The following is a 17,182-nucleotide window of genomic DNA, read 5'->3' on the forward strand; positions in this document are numbered from 1 at the left end:
TGTTTTATACCCTTTTCTCACACAGGAAACTGGGACACTCCTGATCCCTTGAAAACTGGACATCTGAGGCTCTGTGCATCTTTTTCTTAAAGGAAGATGCTCGGTACAGAGCACCACTGAAAATCAAACCTCCAAACATCCAGAAAGTGCATTGTTCTTGCTGGAAGCGGCGAACAGGGTGCACTGTGCTCTTCCAGACATGAGGTCATCGTGCTGCTCCCAGAGGGTGCGCTGTACCAGCTCATTTAGATGTGGAAGACACTAAATCATTAAGTTAACTCGAATCACGCACCCAAGAAGCATCTCTGTCTCCAGGAAGGGAAGGGAGCAGAGCGTTCAGCGCTTTCCAAAATGCCAGACACGGGTTGTGTTTCTTGGACATCACCTTCTCTAGCTGAAACACAGCGGCATCTATACCACTTCCAGTCTTCAGATGCTCCTTTCTTGGGGCAGGAGAAAACAATTAATGTAATAGATACCAGTGATATTGTTTCAACAGTCAAAACAAAACCATATAAAGATAAAAGCTAAATGTATACGCTTATTAACACTCAGGTCACTGTGTGAGCAATGGAACCAGAGAATGCTGAATTTCCTAGGGAAATGGATTGAGGTTTAGGCGCTGTTGCTTAGTGAGATGCACATTCACAAAGCAGCTTTCCCTGTTCTTGGGACATCTGCAACATGTCCCACATAGAACCTGGTTTCTAATAAGGGTGGCTTTACAGTGCAGCCCCCAGTAGTGAGACTAAGAGTCTCTGGCCACCTATGTTTGTAAAGCCTATAGAACTATAGGATTCTGCCAGTCCCTCTGGGTAATAAAAATAATTCCTCCTTGAGACTGACACACTCTGGAGAAATTTGTTTGAAATCTGCAAATGGTTCAAAAGCTATCAGAGGGGCAAAGACGCAGATCTCACAGGCCCTGTCGTGTTTGCAAGCCCAATGAAAACCATCTCTGAGGGATAAATATAATTATCACCACAGCCCAGAGAATGCTCATAACTTAAAGCTGGACCTGACACAAAGGAATAGACAAATAATGGACAGAGAAGGGGGAAGGAAACACCGCTTCTCTTAGATATGCAAAAAAATCCAGCTAAACCCCAGGGAGTCGCAAAACTGACTTTGTAAAGGCATGATTAAAGACAAAACAAACACTAGGAGGTTTTTTCCTCTGCCTTTCAACTCCAGCAATTATAGAAACTTAACCTGAAGCACGCTCTATCTGTAACCAGTTGATCTATGTAACTATTTATGTTTTTAATTTGAATGGAAAGCTGAAATACTCATATACTTGTGCAGTGCTAGAAAATTAAGATCTGTGAAGGGAAAAAAGATACTTCACGACTCCTGCAATGTTTGATGAAACAATAAGACGCTGAGGCGGGGAGAAGTACCAGCGATCCGACTGCAGCAACAACACACAGCAGTTTAGATCAAAGACATCGTGGATAGGCAGCAGTTATTTCCTTGGGTGCCGGAGTGTCTTTCGCTTCCTGCTACGTGGAGTGTATTGTTGGATGACAATGTGACAGGACTGGTGGCTTCTGTCTTTGCTCCATAACACGAATTTCCTGGGATGAATAACAGAACCATGGAACACCTGAGGTTGGCCATAGGACTGGTGAAGTGTTTCCCCTCTAGGACATACACCAAGTCGCTACGTACTCTGAGAAATGCCAAGATCCTACTTTGGAAAAGGAGGAATTTCACCTCTGAAAGCAAAGTTTAAATCTGTCTTTGGTCCTGTGCCATTCACCGTGTGTCTTCAAGTTCATTCTGAGCAAGCATGGATCTGCGTCACAGTTCTGTACGACAGCAACGTAGTTATTTCTATACTCATAACTTCATCCAACAAAGTGCACTTGAAAGAAACAGTTTCCCAGCATTTTACTTCTTTTTGACCTTTGCAGTGTGCATTCCCAAGGTTTTCCCTCTGCCCACAACCATGAAGATGTGACACTCGCTACGGGGGACAAGGGGTGCGGGAGAGAAAGAAGCACGCTGGGATTCTGGGAAAATAATGTAATTCCAGGAACAAATGAGAAAACCAACCACACAGGTGATGCAGATGAGAACCCAATATTATGAATCATAGTTCAGCAAGCTGGTCTGAAGTGACAGTGATGTAGCTGGGAACAGTGGAGTGCTCTCAGGCAAGAGGAGACAGGAGAGGAGTAGCGTACGTTCCCCTGACTTTCATTTCAACAGCTCAAAACCCATTACTCAAAGAATGCACAAATGCATTATACTCAACCCAAAATATTTCCAGAAGCAGTGCACTTGTGCAAATATAAAGGTACCGTTATGGGGTGAGCGTGTTGGTGCCCTGGCTTTATTGCCTGTTAGCGGTTTGCCTCGGTTAGGATCCTGAATTCTTCTGATTATGCAGATATAATTTATCATATTGTTCCAGAAATTCGGTTAGAGCTGTGCTTGGAGAGACAGCTGCAGCTGCAGCACGCTCGCAGAGACACCCATCATTGCTCTCTTTTATGAGAAGGAAAATTGGCTGTTGCTCCTCCCGCAAAAAGCAGCTGTTATTTGTTGTTTTCAGGGTGGCTGTTGGTTTTGAGCTTCTTATTTTGAGCTATTATGATGAGTTTGCCTTCTCTTCCCACTTAACCGAATTACGCAGTGTTTATGTTTCCAGTCCTCTGGTGGAGACGCACGAAGCTGCTGCTGCTTCCCTCTCTTCCCACACAATCCCACCTTCGGCAGGAGGGATGAGCTGGAACTTGCACCCTTAGCCACCCACCTGAGCTGCACGGACCACCTGCTGCGCAGCGCACTCCTTCTGTGCAACAGCAAGAATAGCAAATTAACATGTCTGAATTAAGCGCAAAGCCCTTTGCTACTAGAACCAAGCCCCGGCAATGGTGACAGAGTGAATTCCAGCGAGGGGTGCACCCTGGATGTGGTGGCGATACATTTGCTCCCCTCCTTACTCCAGAGTACTGCATACCTGCCATCACAGCAATTCCTGCACAGCAGAGGAGAATTTATAATCCTAAATGCAAACTTTGCCTAAGCACAGTTTTCCACAAGGTCAGTCTACATGTGGGGCAAAGAAACACCTTGCCTTTGTCAACAGCTACTACTATACCCTTCGTGTAAAGCATTTGTATGTGCAGAGCCTAAACTGTGTCTGGAGAAAACCCAAAAGATCAGAGCCCAGCCCCTGCTTTTCAAAAGAGGGAGTGAGGGAAAAACACAGATCTGCATGATACAGTGGGACAGAAACACAGTCAGAGTTCTCCCTCCCCAATGGCCTTTTTTAATAAAACCACCTCATCCATTTCATAAAAGCAACTCATTTAAAAATAGCACTACTTTTACATTAGAAATGTTTCCTCTTCATAAAACATCATTGCTACATTTTTAATATAATAGCATTTCATACTGTCTAGAAATATGCTCTAGCTTGTAGTTAAAGGGATCTTAAAAATGTTTCCAAGACACAGTTGCTATTCAAAGGCATCCTTTCTCTTTTCCTCCCCACATATAGGATAAAAAGCTTTAAAAAAAAACCCCACAAAAGCTAACAAAGGATGCTTTCCTTTTAATTCAGAACTGTTTCCCACTTTTCAATCAGGATTACACAAGTCATCTGTGTCTAACCCATAGAAGATGGAGACGTGGAGTCCAAGCTATAGAAAGTTTGATTCCCTCTCTGTGTGTTCCTGGTTCAGTTCCTGGTATGTCCACTCCGATTAATGACGGTAATCGACACTTTCACATCTTGATAAAAGGCCAACAAGCAAGCCCTAAATTAGGATTCCAAATGACACATGAAAATGACAAATGACAAGTCTCAGGTCCTGATCCTGCAACCAGCTTCCTGTGCCCAGATCCATGCACAAACTTTTATGGGGTTTTATGCTGACAGGCACTGGCAAACACACACACATTTGGCTGGAAATCATGGTCTATTCTTTTCTTTCCTAAGCAGCAGGATGTTTCATTAACTAAAAAGCAAGTCATTAAGAAAAAAAATAAAAAAAAAAAAAAGAAGAAATGGGAAATCCAAAATAATTTTGTTCATTTTCAAACAGTGCTGCAATCACTCAGATGCACCGCAAAACACTGGCACAAAATAAATGGTAAAATAAGAGACTTACCCTCTGCTGCCAGCTGGCTGCAAACCCCAGGTCTGCTGACAGCAATGTCAGAAGCTGGTTGTATCGGCGCTTGGTGATGGTCAACCCACGTGTCCAAGACAATTGTAGCTATTGTCGCAGAGCTGCTGTTCCTATGAGCCTTAGGCTTTTCAACACAATATTTCTCATTCGCATATCAGGTGCTTCACCTCTTCCAGCCTTCTATGTGATGGCCCCTTTGCATTTGTCTTATATGTACTTTCTACTTGTGAAAGCTCCTTTCCCTTGAACTAAATCCTGTTATTGTCCCCAGCCCACACACCTCTACAGGCATTCTCGGTTTTGACTCACATTTCTGCACAACCTGCCCCAAACCTCAAACTCCATTTCTAGTAATACCATTTTAGCCAGCCCCCAACATTTTAGCTCAGATTTTTCGTTAGGCAAAGTCCACCCAAACCTTTTCTGAAGCCACTGCAGAACTGAATGCTCAAGGCCCAGAGAAGGGCAGATCTCTGCACAAAGATCTGGGACACTAAGGAGGAGAAGCAGCACGTGTTATCAGCAGAGCCACTCTGCTGCGTGTCTGTAGGTGGAACTGTTGTAAACACACGGCAGCAAGGTAAATCCAGCCAATTTGCACCTGTAGTAGCAAACCCATAAATCCTCTTGTCCAGAAGCTCACTAACCTTGCTCATGTCCCTCTTCCTCTCTGGGGAGCTGGCACAATCGGGTCCCACCTCATGGCTCACTTGCTGGGGTGTCTCTCTGCAAAAGAGGGGAATCAACAGTTAGAATGTCCCTCATCCTGCCATGGACAGGAGGGCAGATAGAGATCCCTGTCACACAACTAAATGCTTCTTCCCAGATCTTCTATTCTGTTTTTGAAAGGAGTGGGACAGAGCTGGACATACTGATAAATATTGTCCCTATGGGTATAACATGAAGCAGAAAGAGGTGAAGTGATTTGCCTAAGGCAGCAGATCAAGTCAGGAGCAAAATAAAAAAACTGCATGTGAGACCCTTGTTCTGACAATTAGCCCAGCTGACCATGCGCATTTATATTCCAACATCATTAGTTTGTTGATTTTAGGCAGGCTGGATTTACACAGCAGCGGAAAAAGGAAAATATTTAGAGAAAGGGATGAAGCATTTGCTATGTGGGGATTCTGTATTAACTAGGCAGGGATATGGAATTTATCAGGCACAGATAAGCATTCAAGGAACTAGAGAAGAAGTATTCATTCGCTGGCGATACGTATTCCCATGCAGCAGAAATGTTTTCCTACCGATCAGCACATCACACCGTTTGCAGCAGGATTAGTTGATGCCTTTAATGATAATGTAAGAAGATTATATTTTCCCATTCTCTTCACAATTCAAACCTCTTAAATACAGAGCACCAGCTTTCTTGAAATATCACTGGAATTACTACTCTCCTCACATAAAAAGCTGGAGAGGCCATCAGAGTGGAGCAAGGGTATTTTGCCTTTAACATATTCTCACAACAGCTCAGCAAGAGAAAGCAGCGGCAGCAGCTCAACGCTTCAGATCCCACCTCGCCGCGGGGCTGCCAATTGCCGTGTGTCCTGATCCGGTGACAGCGCTCAGGAGATTAACAGATGCTCTTGGCTTTCTGATGGAGACCTGAGATATGATTCCAGCCAAAATCTAAGCAGGGCTGCCCTCCTGGGTGCTCCGGGGCCACCTGAGCTGTAGCCAAGGCTGAGGAAAATGGCCATTGATCATGGGAATTGGCAAGCAGGGGAAAACTATTCTGCATTACACAAGCTCTGTCCCAGCAGCTTCTTCCTGGGAAAGGATTTGTAGCTTTAAGCTCTGGTATCCAGGGGATATTTACATTGGAAAATGCAAATTAACAAACATTTCTCTAACACAGAAAACTCTAATTAGCAAATAGTCCACCCAGGCCCCATTAACCATTTAGGTTGATTTGATAGAGCTGAGGAGGTCTTGGAAATGGAGCTGCAGCACTTTTTCATAGCAGGAGGGCTACCCGCTCAAGGTTTAGATACAGAGGTGTTGCAAGTGAGCCAAAGTGGGGAAACAAGAATCCAAAGGTATAAAAAAAATTGGCAGGGGGTGGGAGGAGGAAGCTTTCTGTGAATTAAATGATTCACTTCAATCACTCCGGTCCTGTTAGGCTCCCAGGCAGCACACTTCCATTAGTTTGGGCATCCATGATTAGGGATTCCTAATCCATCTCTATTGCTAATTTATCACCCACCTTGCCAGGGTGGCACAAAGAGTGAGTGTTCTCGTTAGGCAGGCATCCTTAATGAAAACCTTTCTGGAGCGACAAAGGGCTGATTCCAGGAAGCTTTCACGGGACTTCTTTCTTAGGAAGCGCCTCAAACACAAAGTGGCGGTGGGGCTGTTTATAGCTCATGAAACCTCCAGACAATTCCATCACAGGGTGGTAAGTACATCAAAAATACCAAGAAGACAGCTGCTTGTGGGAAGCTTAAGAGAGAGAGAGACTATTCTTCTCTACATTTTGAACCTACTTTTACAACCCTTTACACAAGACATTATTCTCTCTGTCTAGTGGATGATTTACAGGTATAGAAAGGACCTAATCTCTATAGAACTACACAGTTTTTGAGTTATCGCTAAAGAACTCTTTAATTCTAAAGAATTCCTCTGGTTTCACCCTTCTGAAATTCCACAAGCCTCTCTGCAGACATCAGTACGGATTTGTGAGGCAGACAAACAGCATTATTTTAAAAGCAGTAGGACAGAAACAGAGCTCAGTACTGGTACAGCGACTGCTGTTGTTTCCCTACTGAGCAACAGTGATGCTGTTTCCACCTTGCACTCCATCCCCTGAGCCCAAGGGGGGCTGACGAGCAGCATTGCTGCTTTTGTACCTGTACTGCTCCACAATTCAGGGGAATCCGGTAAAGGGAACCTGAGAAACGGTTTTCCTGGGTAGAAAGCACACAGACACGCTGGAAAAGCAAGGCTGCATATGTTTGGATGCTTGCTGTTTGCATACTGCCCACAGTGCCCAAAGTGCTTTGCAGGCATGCACGAAGACAGTGCTGCAGACTGTGGCAAACCAGACGTGAAGCAGCAAAGGGCCGCGTTTCTTCTTCCACTGACACCTGTGTCAGTCCGAGGGCTTTGATTTCCTTGCCTCCCTGGACACCGGGATTTCAGAGATGTCACTGTGTGTTTTAACTGATGGATGTAAGGAACTGCTCATCTCGGAGTTTCCTTGGAGCACAGGCTGGCTCAGCAAACTGACCGTGGGTTGTGTATAAATTGAAGAAGAAGCTACAGGTAAAAAAACAAAAAAGAATTGTTTCGACCAGAGCATCTGGAATAAACCCAAGTTCAACAAAGAGATAACATTTCTGGGAAGCCAGACTGCCTTATTTGTCTTCATATCATTCATCTTCCTCATTGCTGTACCTGCACCCATGTGTTTCTGCTGCTCCCTGAGCCAATGGAAAGAACAAAAATCCCAGGCTGAGCCTTTATTAGCGTGTGTAATGCAAGTCAAGCTGCTTTGAACGTCCTCTTGTTGGGTATTAATGCAGCATGCCATTTGTTACACAAGTATTTTGCTGTGGCAGACAGAAAGTGACATTTATGGGTCTATCATGAGAATGAATTTCACCATCCATTAAAATGATGTACAGGTAAACACTCCATTCATTTTAAATCTACGAGCTTTGGTTCTTTCTCTGCTCTGGTAGATGGGTCTATCAATACAGCTACTATTAGGCAAACTATTTGCTGGGAAGTGAGAACTACTGAAAAATGTTACAGGCTTATAATTAAAGGGATTGTAGCTTGATAGGAGAATGCAGAAATTCAAGTCATTAGTGAACTCTCCTCTTGTAGATCTGCATGTGATCCATCTCCAGAGCTCCGCTGCTGGAAAGGTGACACCACTCCTGGCACAATCATCTAGAACCGAACACAGCACCAGGATCTACAAAATACATATATACCATTCAGAGTCAAAAAAAAGGACAAGGACAATGTCTAGAAAAGCTATAAATCTGACGGCACAATGGATTTCAATATCTCTATGGGGTACAGACAATAAACCAGCAGAGTGTAAGCTATTGAAGCTGGTTCCCCAGCTCCTACTGGAGTTGTTGCCTAGTGCGGTGGGTTGGTGTTAATCAGGCACTATGTCCCACCAGGAGGAGGCCACAGCTAAGGGTAAGTTCTCAACACAGCGTGTTACGATGCTTCAGAATCCTCTCCTACCGCGGATTTACATTGTGTATGTTTTCTAGAGAACTGCCGTGAAAAATGTGCCAGGTAGAAAGAAAACATGCTCTAAATGTAAAGCCCGTCACTTGGAAAATGAAGTACCGTTGTTTATCCACTGTAATTGTAGAAATTAAGGTAATAACAATTACAGTTAAGTGACTCATATGTACTACTGTGCAATTAATTTAGGCTTAGAGGCACTGTTACTGTGTATTAAATAAAAGGCAAATGATGATATATCAGGTTGTCTCCGTGATTCAGCCGGTCGCATTGCTCATCTGGACCCAGAATCAGACCATTTGCCATTGCAACGTGATGTTCGAGGAACCTGTGGAAGAGGTCACGCTTCCTTCGATGCAGCTTTAAACCGCGTCTCTCACGATCTTTGATGCTTTTTGCAAAGTAACGTTGTTCATCCGCTCTCCTGGGCAAACGCCAGCCTAAGTGAGTTGTAGTTGATCTACCCGAGCTTCAGTCATATTCGTTTGCCATTCCCGTTCTTTTGGAGCGTGTGCCTAATCTCGGTTTTTAACAGTTTCAAGCAAAATGTTGGTGCTACGCTGGACTTCCTACATACGAGCCAAATCTGGAGGTCCTTTTGCATGGTATATTACACAGTGTTATTTAACAGACCCCTCAGGGTGGAATTTTGCAAGGATCTGGTCCCGCATGAGCAGAACATGAAGCCAGGAGCCCTCTATAAGGTCCCAGTCACGCAAAGTTCCCCCTCTACCCCCAGACAGACAGAAATGATGCAGAAGCTTTCAAAGAAGAGCTGGTTATCTCAGCTGTTTACTGCCAGGGAAACATCACAGCGACAATCACAGGAGCTATATTCTCGATAGAAATTGCCAGAGTTCCACACACACTTGTTGCATTTACATGAGCACTTTTCCTGCAGGGAAGCCACAATGAGATTTTGTGAATATTTTGAGCTGCTCAATCTCTAATCCTCTCTGTCAGTTTTTAACTATCAACCTGCTGGCACTCACAACAAAAATATGGTTGTTCATAGTGGAATGTGTGTCTAACCCCACAAATCAAAAGGGAAGAAAACGTTAATATGTCTCTTCCTAAATTGAAATTGCTACGTTTCCACGGTCTAAATATTTCTAACATGAGTTTATGATTTGTCACCTGCCATCTCCTCCTCATCCCCTAAGAAGCAGAGAAGTTATGGCAGGAGAACTCTTAAGAAAGAACTATTTTGCTTTTCATTGTAACCTTATTAAAATAAGAGAAAAAAGAGTACAGAAAAATCAATGCAAAAAATTATTTCTAAGTAGGATGTGTTATAAACTACTCCTAGAGGCATCAGCAAGTATACTATCCCAATAAATATGTTGTCCATAATCAGCCGCTATTTAATTAACACCTAGAAACTGCCTGACAGAATCTAAATGGAATCTTTAAGACACGTCACTTTAAAAGTGTGGCTGAAATGTACTGGAAGTGGCTCTTCTGGCCCAGCCGTCCCGTTGTTTCTCTCCCACAGATGCAAGAGCTTTATCTCATTGGCAGCTTGTATGAGTTTGGGAAACCTGAAAAGCTACAATTAGCTTTCAAAATGGTTCTATTTAATTCATTCTCTCTTTTCTTTCAATTACAGCCCCTTCCCTGAGGAAAGGAAAGCAAAGAGAACTTGTTAGCTGTGGCTGAAACAAGGAACCAGAAAGCGAGGAGGTATAAAGGGTATTTCCTAAAAACTGCTTTAGGAATAATTAATAAAACCGCGCAGCTCTTGTTATATCGGGCATATGAAATATTTTCAGAGCAGTCCTCACTCTCCTTGATAATTTCTGTTCCTATTCATTTTGACACGTATGTCTTCAGCGGCCTTTGTATCAACTAAGCTGCTTCTTTGATCTCTTTGGTAGCAGGGGTCCTTGGGAATGTATTTTTATTAAAAAACATGCCCTGGAAAATGTTTTGTTGTAACGTGAGTCCCGGTGTGGCAATCACCGCCTCACAGTTTCCTGAGCAAGGGCTGACTTCTGGTGAAGGCTGTGAGAGACGTACCAGCATTTTCAGCGGAAGAAGGAGAAGGGTTCCTCACCAAATCCCACTGAAAATCCCCCTCGCCAAAGACACTGTCTCTCAGAATGGGTAAAACCAGGCGTGAAGGAAAAAGCGTAACCAGAGGGTAAGCATTGCTCACCCCAACACAATCTTACAGCCTCCAGGGATGGGCGTTTTAAAGATTTTTGCTTCACAGGTGGCATCTTTGTCTTTCACAGGCCATGAAGGTGTTTTTTTCCTTTTTTCCCATTAATTTGTGCTGGCATACCTGTGTGTTTTGTCATTTGCCAGTAGGTACAAGTGACCTAGAGAAATCTTGAGTTTCTTCCTGGATTCTCACTGTCTCTTCCACGTTTTGACCCGAGACAGACAATTCAGACAACTCAGCCCCTTCTCCAGTACTTTGTGATTTCGACTGCTGCGGGCAGCTCTCATTTCCCATGGGAAAGGAGAAGGGAGGAGATGTAACAGAAATGATGAACACTGGAGAAATGCAGCTCCTGTTTCCATGCAGCACAGTTAGCAAAGGAAATAGAATTGCCAGCTGACGTGCATGCAGGACGGTCCCTAAATAGACGGCGTTTTGGAGCTCCCCCCCAGGCTGTGACACAGCACACATTCTCAGCACTAGAAAATACTCCTGCTCTGGTGGACATTTGAAATTCCCGGTGCTCTTCATGTTGAAACTTCGGCTTTTTTCTTTGGCTGACTTCCCATCTCATCTTCAATTCCCATCGCACACAACCTGTGTATGGAAGTGCATCTGCAGCTCCAAACCAGATGAGCTACCAAGAGAGAACAACGTGGCCTCAACAGATCTCCAGAACACGTTTACGTCTTTGGTAAAGCTCCAGAGTAGCTCCTAAAGGTGCCTGAGCTTTTATGCACCGTTTCAATGTAGAGGGTATTCTCCTCACATCAAACTGTCCGGATCTGCCACGGCACCTTTGCAGATGTCATCTCTTGGAAAGGCAGGCATTGCAAAAGCTGCAGCTGTTTCTAGGCAGCTGTGCTCAGCCTATTGTTTTGTTGCAGACAAGGGATGTTTGCAAATGTGTTTGAATTTCCCCAGCCACAGTGGATATTTCTGTGCTAGATTTTCAACTCATTGTAGTGGACATGATAATTTACACATTATAAAGGTTGGTCTGCAGTGCAGAATCATTGTTGCTAGCCTTTGGAGTAAGGGTTTGAGAAACAGCCATTTCTTCTTTTGTGAAACAGAGGCATTCAATCCCATTCAGAAAATGACTACAAAGAAGAAGAAGCCAGTGGCAGCTGAAAGAAAATTATCTCAGGGAAACTCACACTGGCCTTGTGCGCTTTTTCACTTGTTTTGGCAGCAGGATACAAGACGCACCGCTCCAAGCTCAGAGCATCTCGCTGCCACTGGAAGCGAAGTGAAGCCTGATCGCAGCCTGGGGGCTCAGGTTGTCTGCAGTTCTCATTCACGCACTCAGTAAAGCGTAACAAAACACAGGCTAAACGTCCAAAGCAAGGTGTTCACAAGGAAACTGTCATACTTAGGGACAGAAGGGGAAAGTACCCGCACAGAAGCATTTAGATCAAGGATACAGAGGTGATATGGCAATCCTAAATACTGGGCATTTACTGTTACTGTGGGGGATTGGACTAGATGATCTTTTGAGGTCCCTTCCAATCCCAAACATACTGTGATACTGTGATACTGTGATACTGTGATACTGTGATACTGTGATACTGTGATACTGTGAGCTTCAACTCTTTCCAGTCCACTTTCTCAGCAGCCTTGCGTCACCTAAACAGAGGGACATGAGCAGAAACCACGTCCTCACTGTGCTCTAGGTATTCACAGAAAGAAGACATTTCTTTGCAGTGAAAAAACCCAGAAAAATGGCTCAGAAAGTGTCCCCAGAAAGATTCTGCAAGGCAAGGGTCAGTGCACTCACGCTGAGACGAGAACGTGGCCAAGGCCGTGAAAGGGTCCGCAAGTTCCTGCGTCACTCGGTGATGAAGTTCCCGAGCATCTGCCAGGGGTGGGTCCAAATACCCTGATTAAAGGACAAACAACAAGCTGTAGTCCCAAAGGTGCCAAGATCACACTTGCATGGTAGAAAATGCAACTTCATCATTAATTAATTCAGTTCTGCAGAGCACTCAAAGATTCTTACATAAAAGGTACCAAATAAATCCAAAGCACTATTAACAAAATGCTCAGTCTTTTTTACAAATTAATTAATTTGTGATATTTCCTTAATGAGAAATATTATCTAATGAAACTAACACACTACATCAAACAGAAGTATATTATTCAACAGCTAATCCAACAGGAGAAAGTGATAGGAAAATGTCTTTAGGGTTTAACAGGGGAATAATAAACAAACAGGCAATCACATATGTTTCATTTCGTTTAATATCTGGTATCTGTGTGTGAATAAACATTTCATATCACACCTTTTGATGGCTGCCACAACAATATTTCAAAGAGATGCCTCCTTCTTCACAAGAAAGTGCAAGTTGCTCTTCTGTGAGAAAAGAGAGATGAAATACAGCTCTGCGATGCAGTTCCAGCACAGCCCCAGACCTTTTGAACCATTAGGATTTATATGTCATTAAATAATTAACTCAATGATGCATGAGAGAAAGTAATGTGACTCTCTGTAAAAGACCTCAATTAATTGCTTTCATTTCAGCAGACACGGAGTTTTCATGATGAGATATAAGCGAGGTGAACTTTATTTCAGAGATTGCCTAATAAATGCACTCATAAAAAAGGTGAAAAATGACTTGTTCAGATAAGACTTTTGTTTGCTGGAATGTTTTTCATGTTGCAGTGTCTTTGGCTTAAATTAACTGACATAATCAGATGCCAAAAAAATAAACGCTAGGAGCCTTGTACTTGTGCTACTCCATTCGCTTTGTACTCTTCTCTCTCCTCACGAATTCCAGGGACAGTAAGGGGCACATCAAGGCATGTCTGAACCATAGATTTTTAATTCATTTATCTGCTGCCTTTTATCTTCCAGAATTCACAAGCTGGTATAAGCAATTTGGTTTACACTGTCTGCAACATTCTGTCACCTCTCTTGGGATTATCCTGTAGTCTAATAGGATATAATTCCTGACAGTGTAAACCTCTCTGTGCTTTATTTAATCCCACTAGTTCTATTCAGAATTTGCTGCATCACCCTTAAGCCCCTTCCCATCTTGGTACCCACAGCCTTTCACAGGCTGGTCCTGCAGAGACTGGGAGGAGGAACTGGAAGGCTCAAGTCTTAAACTCAGTCCTTAGGGTACCCCACTATAATATATTAAGTAGCTGAACATGCCATTGAGTAGAAACAGAGAACAGTTCACAACCTGCTCTCTCACCCAACCTCTTACAAGCCCAGGACCAGCTCCAAGGTTGGCAAATGTGATCCCAGCTAAATTCAGAGTAAGGCTCTTTCTTGTTCTTTAGGCTTGTTGCAAATTTGGTAAAAAAAATGGTAAAAAAAACAGGCAGCAGTGGAATATCCACTAGTTTAGGTTTCTGGTCAAGTGCCTTCAGCTAGAAGGGAGCACTTCTAATCCTGGATTTAACATGTGTGGAAATGAAGTCACTTAACGAATTGATTTCCAGACGTGCAATTTGTGTGCCAGCGACCATGCGCTTACCTCAGCCCATGGTGAGATAACCTGTGCTTAACCCTGAGGAAGATTAGGATTATATGATCCAGATGGGGTTATTTTAACCAGATTGCTGCTTCATTATTTAAAAGGTTACAAAAAAAAGGAAGGGAAAAAAAAAAAAAGGGCTAATCTGGTGCCATCTGCTCAGGATGAGGTGAGAATAATTCTGCCAGCATCTTCTGTTCACCTCTGTCCGCTGGGTTCACAGGGGTATCCGTTCCCACCTCATTACACGCTGACACATTTGCTGCTGTTGCCTTCGAACTCGCACCTGAAGGTTGGAGAGTGGCTGGAGAGAAACGCTCTTCTCTCTTCAGCAGATGGCACAGCCTGGGCCAGCGGGAGACGAGTGGTGCTGAGGGCTGGACCAACGCTCTCTGCCCTGTTTCCAGCAGCTCCCTGCCGAGAGGATCAGGCTGGCTGGGAAGCTGGAGCTCCCAGCGCTGGGAAGACTGTTCTCCAGTACGATCTCGAAACAAATAGCTTCCCAGTTTGTGTGAGGAAGCGCAGCAGGCCGCTCCGAGGTCCGCAGTGTTTCTGCTGGAGATGGTGCAGTAGGGAGAGAGGTAGACAAGACGAATGCAACGTCTGTTCCTCTGAGCTCAGACTTTTCAGCCACCCCCAACTCCACAAAAGTAGGCAGGTCCTGACCTCCTAGGAAGCACATATTGCCAAGCATAGTTTATTCTCTCACCTTGGCCACTTTACTAGTGGCTCTGCTAGTTGGCAGCTCTGTCAGGTCAGGAATAATAGAGTCGTGCTGTGACTATTAGATAGTCATCGTTCACTTTCCACAGTCTGTTTCTGCGGTAAAGCTAGCTACTTGCAACCACAAAAATCACCTTGATCATGACAGTGAAAGAAAAGGGTGCGTCTAATGGGTTCTTAATTGGGTAGGATTGACAGGCAGTTGAGGTTCTCCCTGCTTGAGGCTTTGGAAAGCAAAAGGAACAGACTCTCCATGCAGCCAGTGACATCAGCTGTGGTCTTCATGTGGGCTGCCTGGAATGAGCTTCATTAATGTTTTCCTTGGTATAATCCATCATCCCTTCAACAATGCATTTCTGACAGTTAATTAGACTCCACAGAGTGGAATAAGTAGTGTCGTGTTTGGAATTATAATCCATTACTGAAAAACAGATCGTATGAGGCGTATCACCAGCCAGAGCTCTTGGACATCTTAAGTAGTTTTTATTCCAAAAGCTTGATAAACTGTGTTTAGTAAACAATTCTGCAGCATATTTGCAAATGGCTTCATTACAAAGAGGAGTCAGGAATCAGAGGCCACCTGGTCAATACAAAAACCCCAAGTAAATAAACAAACACATCAAGAAATTCAGCCCCTCTGTAACGAAGATGAAACCCAAGTGCGATTAACTTCCTTGGATCACACTCAGTACATTAGAGATGAAATCCTGTCCAGCTGATGCCTGTGGCAAAGTTCCTGCTGATTTCAGCAGGCCCAGGACTTGACAGGGGAAGTCAGGTACGCAGACTAGACTACAAGAAAGATGCAAAAAGCTGCAGTGGTGACTTGCTTCATCTGAATTATGTGCCACATTTGGATTTTGGAAAGGTGCTCCTATTTACTGGGTGTGCAGAACACCAGGAATTTGGGAGTGGCTTCTAAGCATAACCGTGATAAAAACGATCGCACCGAATAACACTAAACTAATCAGTTTGGATTTGTAATGTTAGTAACTTGGGGAGGGCAGGAGATCCTAAGCCAGGAGAAGTCCTGTGGATGCACAGCAAGGGAAGCAATGTTAGAAGGAAGGACAGAGCTGGCTCTATGATGAATGGTTTGAGCAGAAGAGATGTTCTTGGAGTTCTTGTACTTTGCCTGCAAGTGCTCAGGTGTCCGCTTGCTTCAGACATGCAACAGTGCTGCTACCTTGAGGCCCCTGAGCACAAGCACACTGTTTGTACAGCCAGCAATGAGATGAAGTGCGACAGGCAGGGCATCAAGTTTAAACGGACCTAGTCCACCGCTTTCAACACCTGGCATCCCTTCCCTCTGCCTTCTCATTCGTAACTGGTTCTTAATTTATTGCTTACCTAGGCAGCATTTGAAAGATGTCCCAGACCTCTCTGTATGCAAATAATCTGTTGAACGTGAACATCAGACTTCTACTTGGAAAGCTCATAGAGCCATCTGGAAGTAACCTCATCTCCAGATGTTAAAAGGAGAGCCAATGCCTTCACCTTCTTGTCCAGCTGGTCTCTTACAGCTCTGCTCGCATATCATTCATGCTGAACAGAAAACACAGGGGAGGCTGCCAGGGCTATGGCTTAGCACCCCTGCTTTCACCAAACCACAGGTAAGCCTCTGCTGAGTAGTTACAGCAGCCACCAAGGGCACATCTACTTCCAGCGTTGAATTTAAGTTGTCACGAGACGTTGGGCAAGTCACTTAGAAGAACAAGGGTTCCCAAAGATCAGTAACATGAAGATGAGATGACTGATCCTTACGTCTTTTTGTGGGCCAAGCCTAAAACGATTTTAAGCTATTGCTGTTTTCTTCTTCAAAGGTATCTGTTCCCTGAGGCAGAGATGCTCCACCTGTGCATGCAGACCATATATCACAAAGAGACAATTTTCTGGGCAAAAAAGCCTGCTTCTGATGTCCCTCTTTCTAAATGGTCCCTCAGGTGTCAGAGTAAATGAACTGTCACGGTGAAGCACAATCCTCCCTCCTGCTGCATAATGAGCGAGTGTTTGTTAAGACGAGCAAGCAGGAGCAGCCACCCCCAGCAGCCTTTTTTTTCTTGCAAAGTGCTCCTTGAATCCCACCAGGGAGCAGGACCGAGGCTTTCTGACTGCACACGGACAGTTTAGCTGCACACACTGAGAGACCCTGGCACTGCTGGGATACATCAAACCCTCTCTGTGTGCACAGATCGTGTATACTGCTTACGCAGCTATGGAGAGCTTTGGTGTGCGTTCCTCTCCTGCCGGTAAAAGACGATCTTAGAGCTGACCAGCCAGTTGCCCACTGAGCAATTTGCTGATGAACTGTAGAGAGTTGGCAGAAGGCTAAAAAACATTGTTAAAGAAAAACCAGCAAGGCAAAAAAGGGCACAATTGAGTATTATAATTTGTTTGCTGCAACAGATTCAGTAACTAACTGTCATTTCTTCTTAATCTGAATTGTT

General features: G+C 44.1%; 1 protein-coding gene across 16 annotated transcripts in view; it reads right to left on the bottom strand.

The window, feature by feature from the left end:
• Positions 1 to 17,182, bottom strand: part of B3GAT1 (beta-1,3-glucuronyltransferase 1) — a 96,231-nt gene that overhangs the window by 41,261 nt on the left and 37,788 nt on the right. For 10 of the 16 annotated variants that reach the window (XM_065040508.1, XM_065040504.1, XM_065040517.1 and 7 more), the window contains 3 exons: positions 12,305 to 12,406; positions 4,793 to 4,871; positions 293 to 443 (listed from right to left, as the gene is read on the bottom strand). The gene's annotated coding sequence lies outside the window, so the exon portion shown is untranslated. Of the gene's footprint in view, positions 1 to 292; positions 444 to 4,792; positions 4,872 to 6,994; positions 8,068 to 12,304; positions 12,407 to 17,182 lie in introns of all 16 variants that reach the window. The other 6 variants (XM_065040518.1, XM_065040516.1, XM_021296863.2 and 3 more) reach the window with 2 other exon arrangements.

Source organism: Columba livia, chromosome 24, assembly GCF_036013475.1.
Source record: "Columba livia isolate bColLiv1 breed racing homer chromosome 24, bColLiv1.pat.W.v2, whole genome shotgun sequence".
Lineage (NCBI taxonomy): Eukaryota > Metazoa > Chordata > Aves > Columbiformes > Columbidae > Columba > Columba livia.